Below are 16,738 nucleotides of genomic sequence, written 5' to 3'. Positions count from 1 at the left end.
GAGTTGTTACGTTCAGAGTTTGAGCAAAAGTTAATTTGACTGCTTCTGGAATTAGTAAGCATGCAGCCGCAATGCTTTGAAGGCAACCAGGCCATCCTTTTGCAACATTGTCCATTCCTTTTGAGAGATATGCAACAGGTCGCTCCCATGAGCCTAGAGTTTGAGTCAATACCCCAATGGCCATTCCTTTCTTTTCATCGACGAATAGATGGAATGGTTTCATTACATCTGGCAATCCTAAAGCAGGTGGTTCAATTAAGGCTTCTTTTAATTGACGTAAGCTTGCTAGCTCGTGTCCTTCCCATTGAAAAGTTTGAGACTCTGATTCCTTACCCCGCAACTTGTCGTACAGGGGTTGGGCCATAACTGCATAGTTAGCAATCCACAGTCTACAGTATCCTGCAGCTCCAAGGAACGCTCGGAGTTCCTTCTTACAAGTGGGTACAGGTTGACCTCGTATTGAACTGGTGCGAGAAATTCCCAGACAACGGGTTCCTCCACGTATTTGGAAGCCTAAATACTCTACTTCCAATTCACAGATTTGCGCTTTCTTTTTACTTGCACGATACCCTTTTGAGTACAACATCTTTAGCAGCTGAAGAGTGGATACTTCACATTCGAGGTACGTCTCTCGAAACACCAGAAGATCATCCACGTATTGTATTACTGGCCCATACATGACTTGGTACATCTTCAAGTCTTTTGCCAGTTGCTCACCGAACAGCGTAGGTGAGTGCCTAAACCCTTGAGGCAAACGAGTCCATGTGTACTGCTGCTTTATTCCAGTAGGTGCATTTTCCCATGTGAAAGCAAAAATCTTCTGACATTCCTCCGCCACCGGGACGGAGAAGAAGGCATCTTTGAGATCAATGACACTGTACCACTTTGATGCAGGAGAGACTTGAGCCAAGATTGAATATGAATTTGGCACGAGGGCTACTAGATCTTCTACTTGACTATTCACTTTCCGTAGGTCTTGTACTGGTCGATAATCATCAGATCCAGGTTTCTTTACGGGCAACAAAGGGGTGTTCCAAGCAGATCGGATTCGTCGGAGAATGCCCAAGTCGTACAGTCTCTGCAGATGTATCTGGATTCCTTGCCTGGCCATATATGGAATGGGGTATTGAGGTTGATTAATCACCTGTGCATTCTGTTTCATCTCTATCCATATGGGGGTACCGTCGATAGCTATTCCTCCCGGGTTCTGTTCGGACCATACTTGGGGTACACTATCCATCAGTTGTCTTCGTTTTTCGTTGAGGGGGGTGTTGTTTTCATATCGATGTTCGATGGTTCGTTCGACTATGGGAAGATGTAGTCTCCATTCTTTTTGGAGGGGACAGATGAGTATCACTGGATGGTCCCTGAAGGAGGCTTTAACTTCCCCTGTTGGTTGAAATCTCAATGTGGTCTGAGGCTTACACAGCAGGTTCCATCCGATAAGGGGTACCATGGTCCCGCCTACTTGTATACTTCATTCTTTCTGCAGAGGGGCAGTGAGTACCTGACCTGAGGCGCCCACTATAGAAACAGTCTCTTTCGTCGGGGGGGCCGATTGGTGCAGTCATGACAGATCGTTGGCCTCTGAGTCCAACAGGCCCCTGATTTTTGTTGTGTTACCTCGTGGATCTCCACCAGAGGGTCAGTGGGGATTCTTCCCTCCCGGTCTCTTCAGGCTGTATGCTCCTTGTCGCCTCCCCCGCCATCTGCCAGTGGGGGTTGTCCGATCTCCTTCCTCCTCGGCCCCTTTGTGTCGGTGCAGGTCCATTTTTGTCGTTAGTATTCACTGCAGGGCTCCCGTATTTCTTTTGCCATTCTTCACAGTCTCTCTTCCAATGGCCTTCATTTTTGCAGTACGCACACTGATTCTTTCCCAAAGGGGGGGGTCTTGTTCCCCCTCCTCTTCGCGGTCTGCCATTGTCTTGGCTCCTTCCCGTCCGCGTGTCCTCGAGAGCGGCGGCTAACAGTCACTTTTCTCCTTCATGTCTCTACTTGCTTCTCTCTCTTCTCTTCCACTTCTCTATTTCCACATACCTGGTCTGCTATAGCTTTAACTGGCTGAGGCTCATGCCCTCAAAGCCTTCGGCCTTCTGCAGCTTCTTTCGGATGTCGGGTCTCTATTATTAAGTTCCTGGTTGCAGGGACGGGCCCTTTTCTTCTCTTCCTGATCCCTGTTCCCATACATCTCAAAATACGATGAAAAGATCACAATCCATCTGGAAATTGAATAGGTGACCTGCGCCTGGAGGCAAATCAATTCTGACGAGGCTGAGAAGCTGCAAAACATTGCTTCCTTCATACTTGTAAGTTTGGCATTGGGTTAATTCAATAAAGTCAACCTGGATCTGCAGGCAAGGATCCAGGGGAGGCGCTTTAGGTGTGCAGGAGTGATGATCAAACCCTTGGAAGCCTTGTATCAATTACATTGCAAACACTAAGAACATATGGTAATAGCCAGAGCCCAGCCCCCACCAGTGGTCAAAGAACATAATTGCAATATATATATATATATATGTGTGTGTGTGTGTGTGGGCCACTACTTTATCATTTGGGCCGACTCATATTTGCTCTTGTTCCTAATCTTGCATAGTGGCCCCTTCTCTTGCCCACAACTTCTAATAATCCTTATCTTGCGCCTGCCACTGAATCAAAATTTTTAATATTAAGTCTTTGTTTTCTCCGGTTTTTTTTGTTTTTTTTTTTACAAACGGCATCCTGTAATTCTCACAGTCAGCGCTGCACATGCTTGGCTGTCTTATCTTGCCAGTTCCTTAAAACAGGGAGTAGCTCTGCATATTTAACTACTGCTAGCCAAAGAAGCAACAAGAAAAACTTTAACAAAGAACCCATTCTTAATCATTTCTCTAAATTTCCCAGAGACAGCTTCAAAATAAACTGCGTCAGCAAAAGAGAGTTCATACTTTATCATGCGTTCCAATGTAACTTTTAAATAACAGATAATATATAGGAGACAAGTAAGAACAATAATTAACATGGTATTAGAGAATAGAAAGATAAGCATAGGGAGGACACTGGGATAGAAGATATGAGAAAACTGAAAGCTTCTGATTAACAACGTCAGCATTGAAACGCACAGCCATATTGAATGCACTATGCACTGGCTCAACGTCTTTTTTTTTTTTTTTTCCTCTGGCTCGATTCCCTCCTCTCTCCTGTAATTATCTCTGCCGTTAACCCTTAACTGCCATCAAGTTCTAAACTTCAACACCAGTAAATGCATTCTCCAGTAATCAAATCAGTATTTTAACTTAACACTGTACATTAATTTGTTGTATAGTAGTCTTGTGCAGCATCTGTAAACCAAAATCTCTTCTTATTAGGGTTTAAAACAATTAAAAAAATCCCTGGTACATGTGCTTGCAATTCACAGATAGCAGTTACATACATTACAATCCTTAATAATGGGGACTTCCAGTTCCCCATTTTGTGCGCCTGAGCCACCATTACGAGGGCGGCTCCCTCCACTAACTTCTTTGCCCACGACGGAGGATTTTCAATAACTGCAATCCAAGCAGTTATGTACGGTATATCCTCAGGGCAACCCGGATTCCCTTCTTCACTAACTATTTTCTGGACCCTCGTGGCCGTTTGGAAATCGAAAGTTCCTACCGGAGGCCAATTTACACACAAACTGGGCCACCTATGGGTACATCGTTGAATCATTCCGGGTTTAGTACATTTATGTCTATCGAACACTTCCCTATAGTGTTCCGTCATGACTTTTAATGGAGTCGAACCGCCCCCTCCCATCAGGATAGAATTCACAGACAAAGGAGGGAAGGGAAGACGGATAGGTAAGGGGTCCGTACCCGTCAGACACAAAAGGGTCACAATCGCCCCGACTAGGACGCGGTCAGCCCGGCCTAGAACTGCGAGGCCATTCACTCTCTTTCACACAACAAGAAACCTATTCCCACTATCGTATGCGTTACTTCTTTTTCCTCTTTTTATGCGCGTGGCTTTCGGAATGCAATTCCTACCAAACCACCGCTTGGGGTGTGATCAAAGCCCCCTCGGTCCCCTCACGGATGGACCGGTTATTTGCTACTCTTTTAGCTATTCTTCACTTTTCCCATCATTCCCATAATACTCGCCTGCAGGGTTCTTCCGAACGTCATGAAAGCCTTCTTCCCGGATCACCAGCCCAAAGGTCTCAGAGGATCTCCGTGGAATGACCCCCTCAGATACCTGATCACTGAACTCAGCGGTGGCCACTCACCAGGCAAGTCTGGGGGATGACTCAGCCACAAAATCCCCTGGACCAACTGGGGGGCTAAAATAGCGTCCCCGGTACCTCCTGGCTGAGGCTCGCCAAATGTAACCGTCTCTTTTTAGTCAGTAAGGAGGTCCAGACAACTGATCCGTAAAGATAGACTTTTATTGCCAGCAAGATGCAGCTAAGACAAAGGCTCAGTACAACTGCATGCCCCTCCCCTCCAGGAGCAGACTCTTATGCACTTTACAGTTCTTATCTTTTACACATGCGTTCTAAGCATTGCTGAGCAAGCATATTCCGGCTGAAGGGGCTACTGACCCCCTCCCTAGACACCCTGGAACTTTCGTGAAACTTCTCCCATGTTCTGCAGGAGAGGCTGCTGGGACTTGCAGTTCTGGAAAAAAATTCGCGAGTCTGCAGTAATACAGCCCCCATCACATAATACATCCATTGTTCTAATCTAGGTTACAGCAGTGAAAGCTTATCAGAGAATAAGAACAGCGAAGCCAAAAAATGAAAATGTGCAATGTGCTGACAGAGAGTTTCTCAATGTCCTAATTACAGCTGTATTGCAGACTGTAAGTAAACCCGTCATGAAGCAGGGAATTCTGATACATGAAGTCCTTTGTCAGGTTGAAGCGTTCAGACCCCTTCAATAGGACTCGTTTCCTGAGAGCCAGGAGCTCTTTGCACCGAGTGCACACATACAATCTGTCACCGGTGTTTAAAAAATCATACATGTGACACTCAATGCAAAATACTGGAAAGCCCCCCTCTTGCTGCTGGACTGCTGCCTTCATCTTAGTATTATTGAGTTCCTAGTTAAGTTTAGGATAATAAGGGAGTTGTAATCAGAGTACTTTAAATTTACAGGTGAATTTAGTAATTAATCAGCTAGTGTCCTACAAGGGGATAAATAAACTTTCAATAAGGGCTGGTACAATATTATGTTTTAGATAAGACCCTGATTGATTTATAATGAGAAATTGTCTGGGTGGGAAAGACAGACACTAGAATTAACTATCTCTGGCTTGCTTATTACTTCAGACACACAAAAACTCAAAACAATATATCCCTTAATTTCACCGTTCACCAAACTTTTATAAACCCCAAGATGTCTGAAAACTATACTTACCAATCCTCTTAAACCACGGTTGAATTAATCTTCACTCATTCAAAAGCTGAATTTGATATTAGCGCGCCGTTAGTCGCACGCTTTGGGTCCTCCTTTACTGTAAACCTTGCTGGGCCTCTGGAAGCTGGGCTGTAGAAGTCAATCCCTGGATTGCTTGCGGTGACCTCTAGACTCCTCTCCCTGGGTATGCTGGCAGCAGTATGCAGATGAGCCTTCCGGTCCTCATCTACTGCAAACCTTGCGGGGCCTCTGGAAGCTGGGCTGTAGAAGTCAATCCCTGGATAGCTCGCGGTGACCTCTGAAATCCTCTCCTGGGGTACGCTGGGAGCAGTATGCAGATGAGCTTTCCGGTCCTCCTGTACTGGAAACCTTGCAGGGCCTCTGGAAGCTGTGCTGTAGAAATCAATCCCTGGATAGCTCGTGGTGAACTTTGGACTCCTCTTCCGGGGTATGCTGGTAGCAGTATGCAGATGAGCCTTACAGTCCTGCTCTACTGCAAACCTTGTGTGGCCTCTGGAAGCTGTGCTGTAGAAATCAATCCCTGTATAGCTCGCGGTGACCTCTGGACTCCTCTCCCGGGGGATGCTGGGAGCAGTATGCAGATGAGCCTTCCGGTCCTCCTCCTGTTCTTTGTTGCCATATGGTCAGCCGTGGTGGAGTAGCACTCTCTCTCTTGTCAAGAGCCTTTTCCTGTACTAATGCTGGGCAGGATGCGGGGTCTCAAAAAAGGGGTGTCAAAAATTTTGTGGTGTAAAAGAATTTTGGGGTGTGAAAAAAATGTGGTGTCAAAAAATTGGGGTCTCAAAAAATTTTGGGATGTGAAAAAAAGGAGTGTAAAAAATGGTGTGTAAAATTTTTTTTGGGTGTGAAAAAAATATGGTGTCAAAAAAGGGGTGTCAAAAAATTGGGGTCTCAAAAAATTTTGGGATGTAAAAAAAAGGGGTGTCAAAAATGGGATGTAAAAAAATTTTGGGGGTGAAAAAATTGGGGTCTCAAAAAAGGGGTGTCAAAAAATTGGGGTCTCAAAAAATTTTGGGATGTAAAAAAAAGGGGTGTAAAAAATGGGATGTAAAAAAATTTTGGGGTGTGAAAAAAATGTGGTGTCAAAAAAGGGGTGTCAAAAAAAGGGGTTTTAAAAAATGGGGCGTAAAAAAATTGAGGTGTTAAAAAATTTTGGGATGTCAAAAAAAGGGGTGTCAAAAATGGGATGTACAAAAATTTTGGGGTGTGAAAAAAGGGGTGTCAAAAAAGGGGTGTCAAATAATTGGGGTCTCAAAATTTTGGGATGTCAAAAAATGTGGTGTCAAAAAAAGGGGTGTAAAAAATGGGGTAATTTTGTGGTGTGAAAAAAATGTGGTGTCAAAAAAGGGGTGTCAAAAAATTGGGGTCTCAAAAAAGGGGGTGTCAAAAATTGGGGTCTTAAAAAATTTTGGGATGTCAAAAAAAGGGGTGTCAAAAAATTGGGGTATCTGAAAAAAAGGAGTGTAAAAAATGGGATGTAAAAAATGTTTTTGGGTGTGAACAAAATGTGTTGTCAAAAAAGGGGTGTCAAAAAATTGGGGTCTCAAAAAAGGGGTGTCAAAAAATTGGGGTCTTCAAAAATTTTGGGATGTCAAAAAAATGGGTGTCAAAAAATTGGGGTCTCAAAAAAGGGGTGTCAAAAAATTGGGGTCTTAAAAAAATTTGGGATGTCAAAAAAAAGGGGTGTCAAAAATGGAATGTAAAAAAATGTTTGGGGGGAAAAATGTGGTGTCAAAAAAGGGGTGTCAAAAAATTGGGGTCTCAAAATTTTGGGATGTCAAAAAAAGGAGTGTAAAAAATGGGTGAAAAAAATTTTGGGGTGTGAAAAAAATGTGTTGTCAAAAAAGGGGTGTAAAAAAATTGGGGTCTCAAAAAAGGGGTGTCAAAAAATTGGGGTCTTAAAAAATTTTGGGATGTCAAAAAAAGGGGTGTCAAAAAATTGGGGTCTCAAAAGTTTTGGGATCTGAAAAAAAGGAGTGTAAAAAATGGGATGTAAAAAATGTTTTTGGGTGTGAACAAAATGTGTTGTCAAAAAAGGGGTGTCAAAAAATTGGGGTCTCAAAAAAGGGGTGTCAAAAAATTGGGGTCTTAAAAAATTTTGGGATGTCAAAAAAAGGGGTGTCAGAAATGGGATGTAAACAAATTTTTTGGGGGAAAAAATGTGGTGTCAAAAAAGGGGTGTCAAAAAATTGGGGTCTCAAAATTTTGGGATGTCAAAAAAAGGGGTGTCAAAAATGGGATGTAAAAAAATTTTGGGAGTGAAAAAATTGGGGTCTCAAAAAAGGGGTGTTAAAAAATTGGGGTATTAAAAAATTTTGGGATGTCAAAAAAAGGGGTGTCAGAAATGGGATGTAAAAAAATTTTGTGGGGGGGAAATGTGGTGTCAAAAAAGGGGTGTCAAAAAATTGGGGTCTCAAAAAAGGGGTGTCAAAAAAATTGGGGGTCTCAAATAATTTTGGGATGTCAAACAAAGGGGTGTAAAAAATGGGGTGTCAAAAAATTTTGGGATGTCAAAAAAAGGGGTGTCAGAAATGGGATGTAAAAAACATTTTGAAGGGGAAAAAATGTGGTGTCAAAAAAGGGGTGTCAAAAATTGGGGTCTCAAAAAATTTTGGGATGTAAAAAAAAGGGGTGTCAAAAATGGAATGTAAAAAAATGTTGGGGGTGAAAAAATTGGGGTCTCAAAAAAGGGGTGTCAAAAATTGGGGTCTCAAAAAATTTTGGGATGTGAAAAAAAGGAGTGGAAAAAATGGGGTGTAAAATTTTTTTTTGGGTGTGAAAAAAATGTGGTGTCAAAAAAGGGGTGTTAAAAATGGGGTGTCAAAAATGGGATGTAAAAACATTTTGGGGTGAAAAAATTGGGGTCTCAAAAAAAGGGGTGTCAAATAATTGGGGTCTCAAAAAATTTTGGGAGGTCAAAAAAAGGGGTCTCAAAAAATTTTGGGATGTGAAAAAAAGGAGTGGAAAAAATGGGGTGGAAAAAAATTTTGTGGTGTGAAAAAAATGTGTCAAAAAAGGGGTCTCAAAAAAGGGGGTCTCAAAAAAGGGGGTCTCAAAAAATTTTGGGATGTCAAAAAAAGGGTGTCAAAAATGGGGTCTCAAAAAATTTTGGGATCTGACACAAAAGGAGTGTAAAATGGATGTAAAAAATGTTTTTGGTGGCACAAAATGTGTTTTCCAAAAAAGGGTGTCAAAAAATTGGGGTACTCAAAAAAGGGGTGTCAAAGAAATTGGGGTCTTAAAAATTTGGGATGTCAAAAAAAGGGGTTGTCAGAAATGGGATGTAAAAATTTTTTTGGGGGAAAAAGTGGTGTCAAAAAAGGGTGTCAAAAAATTGGGGTCTGAAAAAATTTTGGGATGTCAAAAAATGGTGTCCAAAAATGTAATGTAAAAAAATTTTGGGTGAAAAAATTGGTGTCCAAAAAAAAGGGGTGTCAAAAAATGGGTGTCAAAAAATTTTGGGATTGAAAAAAAGGAGTGTAAAAAATGGGGTGTAAAATTTTTTTTTGGGTGTGAACAAAATGTGGTGTCAACAAAGGGGTGTTAAAAATGGGGTGTAAAAAAATTTTGGGGTGTGGAAAAAATGTGTTGTCAAAAAAGGGATGCCAAAAAAATGTGGTGTCAAAAAAGGGGGTGTCAAAAATTGGGGTCTTAAACAATTTTGGGATGTCAAAAAAAGGGGTGTCAAAAAATTGGGGTCTCAAAAAATTTTGGGATCTGAAAAAAAGGAGTGTAAAAAATGGGATGTAAAAAATGTTTTTGGGTGTGAACAAAATGTGTTGTCAAGAAAGGGGTGTCAAAAAATTGGGGTCTCAAAAAAGGGGTGTCAAGAAAAGGGGTGTAAGAAATGGGGTGTAAAAAATTTTTGGGATGTGAATAATATGTGGTGTCAAAAAAGGGGTGTCAAAAAAATTGGGGTCTCAAAAAATTTTGGAATGTCAAAAAAAGGGGTGTCAAAAATGGGATGGAAAAAATTTTGGGGGTGTCAAAAAAATGTGGTGTCATAAAAGGGGTGTCAAGACTTCCGGTAGCATGGTGGAAGAGTAGGACGGCTGTCTGCAGAGCTCCGCTCTTCCTCCCTCCGTTTTTCTTATATTTTTGGCGGTCTTGCCTGTTTTTTCTTTGATTTTTTTTCTCGGCAGGGATCCCGGACTTCTCCGTGTCCTACCTATCTACTTGCCTGCTTGTTTGACTCGGGTAACGGCATGGCAACAAAACCGCAGCGCCGGGGCCCAGATAAATATCGACAAACGGAACTTAAAATGGCGCCGGCTACCGGCTCTCCCGCCTCGCCCGAAACGCGGGATGGTAAAGTGACTGAGTTAGTTGAGGCTGTGGTTGCGGCGCTAGATGAAAAGTTCGAAAAATTATATCAGCAATTTGAAACTATGAACCAGCTCATCTCTGATTCCTCGACTCGCCTGAACGAAGCGGAATCCCGGATCTCAACTGCGGAGGATAGGATTACTCACCTGGAAGAACAGCTTGAGGTTCTTAAGGCGGAGAATGAGAAGCAAGCTACGAAATTAGATGATCTTGAAAACAGATCAAGAAGAGGTAATCTGAGATTTATTGGTTTCCCTGAAACCTTGAAGGACGGGGAACTGGCGTCCATCTTGGAAGCGTGGCTGCCTCGCGCCCTTGATTTGCCAGAGCGCCATGGTGCATTTCTTATAGAGCGTGCACATAGACTGGGTCAGAAACACGCTACTGCCACTAGACCGCGCCCGATTATAGCTAAGCTCCTTAACTCGGCGTACAAGATGGAGATCCTGGCTGCCTATCGAAAAAAGAGGGCGATTGAGTATGAGGGGCATGCTATCCTTATCTTCCAGGATTACTCGGCCCTAGTGGCGGCGCGCCGCAAAGCGTTTGCTCCTCTCTGTTCCAAGTTGGCCCGCCAGAAGGTTGCCTTTGTGCTTCAATTCCCATCTCGGTTGCGCATTACCTGGCAGAATGAATCTCGTCATTTCGACTCCGTGGATGCGGCGACTCAATTCGTGAATACTTTGGATCTACCGGCTGGAGATTGAAGGCCCTGATTAGCTGGCCATTTGCGTTTGTTTTTTGTGGATGGCGTAATGATCGACGGGTGAGAGCGCCTTTTGGATTTAATTTTCCGCGACTCTCCTCACCGTCCGCGTGGTTGGACTAACGCAGTATGCAGTTTTTTCTTTTTATATATTTTGAAGGTGCTCTGCTCCGTTTTTGTCCACTGTTTCTACGGACCTCATTCCTGGCTGGTATATTGCTTGTCAGCGATTTTGACATTTTCTTTGGCCCTTGTATTGCGCTGACAGGTATTGTTTTGTTTTTTTTAATTCGTTTTATTGGCCTGGGAGAAGGCTGTCCTGGCTTCTGTTTCCCTGCATACAGATTTTTGTTGCTGCGGGACGTTCACCTTCTTTTTTGGTACTCTTATTCTGCCCGGACTGGGTGAAGGGACTTCAGGACCCCAGCTGCATTAAACTGCAGTGTTTTTGAGTTGGACTTTTTGTTTAGTTTTTTCTTTTTTTTCTTGTTTTCTCTCTCTCTTTTTTCTTTTGTCTTCCCTTTTCTCTTGTCTTTCCTTTTTGTTTAGTTTTTTCGGTTTCCTGCTATTCTCTTGGAGGGAGGGGGAGCCCCATGCTAGGGGAAGTACATTCTCTATGGGAAGAGAATGGGTTGATGATTGTGGGGATGGGGTTGGGAGGGGGGGGGGGGGGGTGGGGGGGGGAGGGGAATGGGGCGCAAGACATCAAGCTTTTTGTTATTTTTCACTGTAACTTGGGGATCGTTTCTACAATAGGTATCACTGTCTTCCTAGGCTTGGATCTAGGCTGGGAGATCCGGGTCTTTGTACATTGGTGTATATTGGGTTTTCTTAACTTTTTGTATATGGGAGAATAATGTCACAGTCAGTAATTAGATTTGGCTCATGGAATGTCTCGGGCATTGGTTCCGTTGTGAAACGCTATAAAATTTTGCAGTCTCTGCAGCGACACCAGATTCACATTGCTCTCCTCCAGGAAACTAAACTGGATGCACAGGAGCATCAAAAACTTAGACGCATGTGGGTTAGCCAGGTGTATTCTGCGCAAAGCTCCTCTGGCTCGGCTGGTGTCTCTGTTTTGATTGGAAAGCAGTGTCCTTTTGCAATGGACCGAGTCATAGCTGACCCAGAGGGTCGGTATATTCTGTTAATTGGACAAATCCAGGGCCGTGACTTCACTATTTGCAACATCTATGCTCCTAACGTTTATAGTCATGGCTTTTTTGTCAATTTGGTCAAGCTACTGTCGGCTAATGTTAAAGGATCTCTTATCCTTGGAGGGGATTTTAATTGTGTATTGGATCCCCTTCAGGACAGAACTACTAAAAGGAGGGGTCCTGGGGATGCTCTCACGAAAGGAGTCTCTATGATATGCCATGCTCTTGGTCTATTGGATGCCTGGAGGACGCTCCACCCCAATGACTTGGAGTATTCACATATCTCTCGATCCCATGGAACTGGGTCCCGGATTGATTACATCTTGACATATGACGGTGACTTTGCTCAGGTACTTCGAGCTGATCTGGGCCCCCTTGAGATTACGGACCATACTATGGTGTCTGTGGATTTTTTGGTGGGTGCCCCGATTGACTCCCCCCGCTTATGGCGCTTCCCACGTAGTCTCTATGGGGACACGTCGTTTCGCTCCTTTCTGGCGAAGCGCTGGGAGGATTATGCTGCCAATAATGCTCAGCATGTGTCCCAACCTTTGTTATTTTGGGAAACGGCAAAGGTTGTCCTTCGGGGGGATCTCATAGCCTATGCGGCCCATCGGAAAAAAGCCTCGTTGCTGCAGATTCGCCAATTGGAAACTCAATTACGGGCTGCTAAACATAGGTATGAGCATTCCCCCTCCGCGGCCACTAAATCCTCTATGCATGCCATTATGTTTGAACTTAACTCCCTGTTACATTTGAGAGCACGAAAATCGGCATTTTATTTTAAGGCCCGTTACTATCATTACGGTAATAAACCCGGGAAACTTTTGGCAAATATGACAAAGAGTTGGGGGGCTAAGACCCATATAGCGGCGATGCGTGATGCACAGGGACAGATTGTTAATACTCCTAGTAAAATGGGGGCCATTTTTTGTCAATATTATCAAACACTATACCAGGCAGACCCGGTTGACTCGGTGTTGTTGGACGAATATCTCCTTCACGCTGGGCTGCCTACTTTGTCTGCCACGCAGCTGGATATTCTTAATCGCCCGATCCAACTGCAGGAAATTCAGATGGTGATTACTCAGGGTAAAACCTTGAAAGCCCCCGGCCCTGACGGTTACCCCGCTGAATTTTATAAGATTCTTCTCCCTCATATTGTATCCCCATTGTTAGATATGCTCAATGATCTCATTGCTCACCCACATTCTTCTCTTTATCGTAATCAGGCTTATATTACTGTCCTGCCCAAGGCCAATAAGGATCCGACCGTACCTGAGTCCTATAGGCCTATATCTTTGTTAAATTTTGACCTTAAATTGTTGGCGAAAGTAATGGCCAATCGCCTCTCTCGATATCTCCCAGCACTTGTACATGCTGACCAGGTCGGTTTTGTCAAGGACAGGAGCTCTTCTACTAATGTACGGAAAGTTATATCCTCCCTTGAGACTTGTCATTGGCAGGACCTTCCCTCTCTTCTTATCAGTTTCGACGCCGAAAAGGCATTCGACAGGGTGGGGTGGCCCTTTATGTTTGCTGTACTGAATAAATTGGGGCTTTCGGGGTTTTTTCAGGACGCGGTTCAGGCCTTATATACTCAGCCGGTGGCCTCGATTTTGCTTAATGGTCATTTGACCTCATCCTTTTCTATCACTAGGGGCACCCGTCAGGGCTGTCCTCTTTCTCCCCTTCTTTTTGTCCTTACTCTAGAGCCTTTGCTCAACCATATTCGTGGCAACTCTCTGATCCAGGGTATTCCCCCTCGGCCTAGCGAACAAGCCCCGTATAAACTAGTGGCCTTTGCGGATGATCTCCTCGTACATATTGACTCCTCACAATCCGCATGGGACGCACTTATGTCTGAGATTTCCCTTTACGGTTCCCTAGCGGGCTTTAAACTGAATTTGGGGAAGTCTGTAGTAATGCTTACCAAACCTACTGCTCATCCTTGGATGCCTAATGACTTTCCCATTCCACAGGCTTCTCATTGTATTACATATTTAGGTGTCCTTATTCCCAGGACCCCAACTGTAACGCAATCGTTAAACTTTAAGGCTATTTTGCAAAAAACCAATACCCTGCTGCGACGTTGGCAGTCTCTACCTTTGACACTGATGGGTAGGATAGCGCTGTACAAAATGATGGTTTTTCCTCTATGGTTATATGCTATGCAGCTGCTCCCTGTCTATTGGTCTCAGGGGGAACTACAGCTTTTAGAGGCTCAGATGCGCAAATATCTTTGGCAGGGTAAGAAGCCCCGTATTGCTTTCAAGCTTCTCTGTCTCCCCCGGGGGCAGGGAGGGTGGGGGCTTCCAGACTTTAGGTCTTATAATGTTGCGTGTCAGCTTCGCCATGCTGCTGACTGGCTTATGAATACCTCTTATTATACCCCTCTGCAGGTCGAAACCTTACAGACGCAGCCGCTTCGCTTAGCCTACATTTTGCATAAAATGCCTAGTGTGCTTCCTGCTCCTCTTCGGCGTAGTGTACTGATAAAACCGACTTATATAGCGTGGCGCTGGGCCTGTCGACGATGGCAGTTTTCCCGTCATACAACTCATTTTTTACCGGTAGTGGGCAACAGGGATTTCCTGCCTGGTCTTCGGGACCGAATTTTTGCATCCTGGGATATACGTGGAATTAGGGCATTGGTGCATCTGGTGGATGACTTCAATCGGGTGCATTCTTTTACGCACTTACGGGACCAATATAATCTCCCTTCCCATCATTTGTACGCTTATTTGCAAATTCGCCATTATATACACTCGTTGCACCTACCGGACCCCCATGACCAGGCTTGGGAACTCCTCTCTGATTTCATGGATATGGATGATCCGACTCGCCACCATCTTTCCTTTTGGTACCGTCTTCTGGGGAAATTCCACTCTCTTCCTGATTGGCAGGTACAGGTTGATGGTTGGAATAGGGAACTGGGCACCTTGTTAACTCCTGCATATTATCGGCGGTGTTTTGGGCGTGCCCAGTCCTTGTCCCTGCCGACTCCTCTCCAGGAGCTTCAACTCAAATTTTTATACCGGTTCTATATGGCGGCCGCACAGGCCAGTAAATTAGGACATGTCGGAACGGGCTGTTGTCCTAAGTGTGCCACCCCACGTAGCACGCTGGGACATCAATTTTGGTCTTGTCCTACTATTCAATTGTTTTGGCATGCAGTCCACCGGTATTTGGTGTCCCTTTGCGGGATCCCTTTTGCTTTTCATCTCAATATTTTCTTATGGGATGATAGTCGGGGTATCCCTTTTCGATCTAAACATGTCAAATGGTGGTTTCGATTGGTGATTGTGCTTGCTAAAAAATGTATATTACAGAAGTGGATTTCTCCAGATCCACCTAATATAACCCAATTGCGGAACTTGATACATCAGACTTGTCTTTTGTGCAAATATATTATTACCACTGAATGGTTTCTCCCCAGACGCATTTTTTACGATCGCTGGGAGTTATATCTTTCTACTTTGTCACCTAAGGCGCGGAGCCTTGTTCTAAATAATCTGTCTTCCGTATGACTTCTTTCTTTCGGACATTCCATTGAGCCTCCTCTATCATGTTCTTCATCTCTACAATGTAACTCTATAATTGTATGTATTGTGATACCTCTAATGTTTCTTTATAATGATTTGTGGTGGTCTTGCTGCTCTGGGGTGGGAGGGAGGGTGGGATTGTATGCAATGTTCTGGTTTTATTAGTCTGTACTCAGGCATTCTTTATGTTCTTGCTGGCTGGCAGAACCACAGCTGGCAGAATATGCTGGTCTTTTTTTTTTCTCTGTATTCCGCTTATAGCCTTTGCACAGCTATATATGTTACGGTTCTCCTATGAGTGTATTGTGTACATTATGCAAAATGCTATGTCCAGTTATCGGTATATATGAACCTCTGCACTATTACTCAATAAACAAATTTAAAAAAAAAAAAAAAAAAAGGGGTGTCAACAAATTGGGGTCTTAAAAAAGGGAGTGTAAAAAAAAATAAGGTGTCAAAAAATTTTTAGGTGTCAAATAATTGGGGTATTATAAAAAAGGGGTGTAAAAAAAGGGGTGTCAAAAATGGGATGTAAAAAAATTTTGGAGTGTGAAAAAAATGTAGTCAAAAAATTGGGGTCTAAAAAAAGGGGTGTCAAAAATTGGGGTCTTAAAAAATTTTGGGATGTCAAAAAAAGGGGTGTCAAAAATGGGATGTAAAAAAATTTGGGGGGTGAAAAAAATGTGGTGTCAAAAAAGGGACTGTCAAAAAATTGGGGTCTCAAAAAAGGGGTGTCAAAAAATTGGGGTCTCAAAAAATTTTGGGATGTAAAAAAAAGGGGTGTCAAAAATGGGATGTAAAAACATTTTGGGGGTGAAAAAATTGGGGTCTCAAAAAAGGGGTGTCAAATAATTGGGGTCTCAAAAAATTTTGGGATGTCAAAAAAAGGGGTGTCAAAAAATTGGGGTCTCAAAAAAGGGGGTGTCAAAAATTGGGTTCTTAAAAAATTTTGGGATGTCAAAAAAAGGGGTGTCAAAAAATTGGGGTCTCAAAAAATTTTGGGATCTGAAAAAAAGGGGTGTAAAAAATGGGATGTAAAAAAATTTTGGGGTGTGAAAAAAAGGTGGTGTCAAAAAATTGGGGTCTCAAAAAAAGGGTGTCAAAATTTGGATCTCAAAAAATTTTGGGATGTCAAAAAAAGGGGTGTCAAAAATGGAATGTAAAAAAATTTGGGGGGTGAAAAAATTGGGGTCTCAAAAAAGGGGTGTCAAAAAATTGGGGTCTCAAAATTTTGGGATCTGAAAAAAAGGATTGTAAAAAATGGGATGTAAAAAATGTTTTTGGGTGTTAACAAAATGTGTTGTCAAAAAAGGGTTAAATACCTTACTGACCCAGAGGAACTCGGCTCAATTTGAAGCCAAAATATATTATATAAATAGTTTATTTCGACATAATATCAAGATACATTTTAATCACCAATGCTACGTGCAATACATCATATCCACATTTAAAATATACACATCATACACATCACACATACCATCACAACATACCATATAATAAAAAGAACATATGCATCTACAATATAAATGCCCAGTGCAGTGCATTAAACATTCAACAATATCAGTTGTTATAACACGATACCTAGTATCTGCAATTTTTATTAAC

Source organism: Rhinatrema bivittatum, unplaced genomic scaffold (assembly GCF_901001135.1).
Source record: "Rhinatrema bivittatum unplaced genomic scaffold, aRhiBiv1.1, whole genome shotgun sequence".
NCBI lineage: Eukaryota > Metazoa > Chordata > Amphibia > Gymnophiona > Rhinatrematidae > Rhinatrema > Rhinatrema bivittatum.
Note: the sequence above shows the minus strand (reverse complement) of the source record.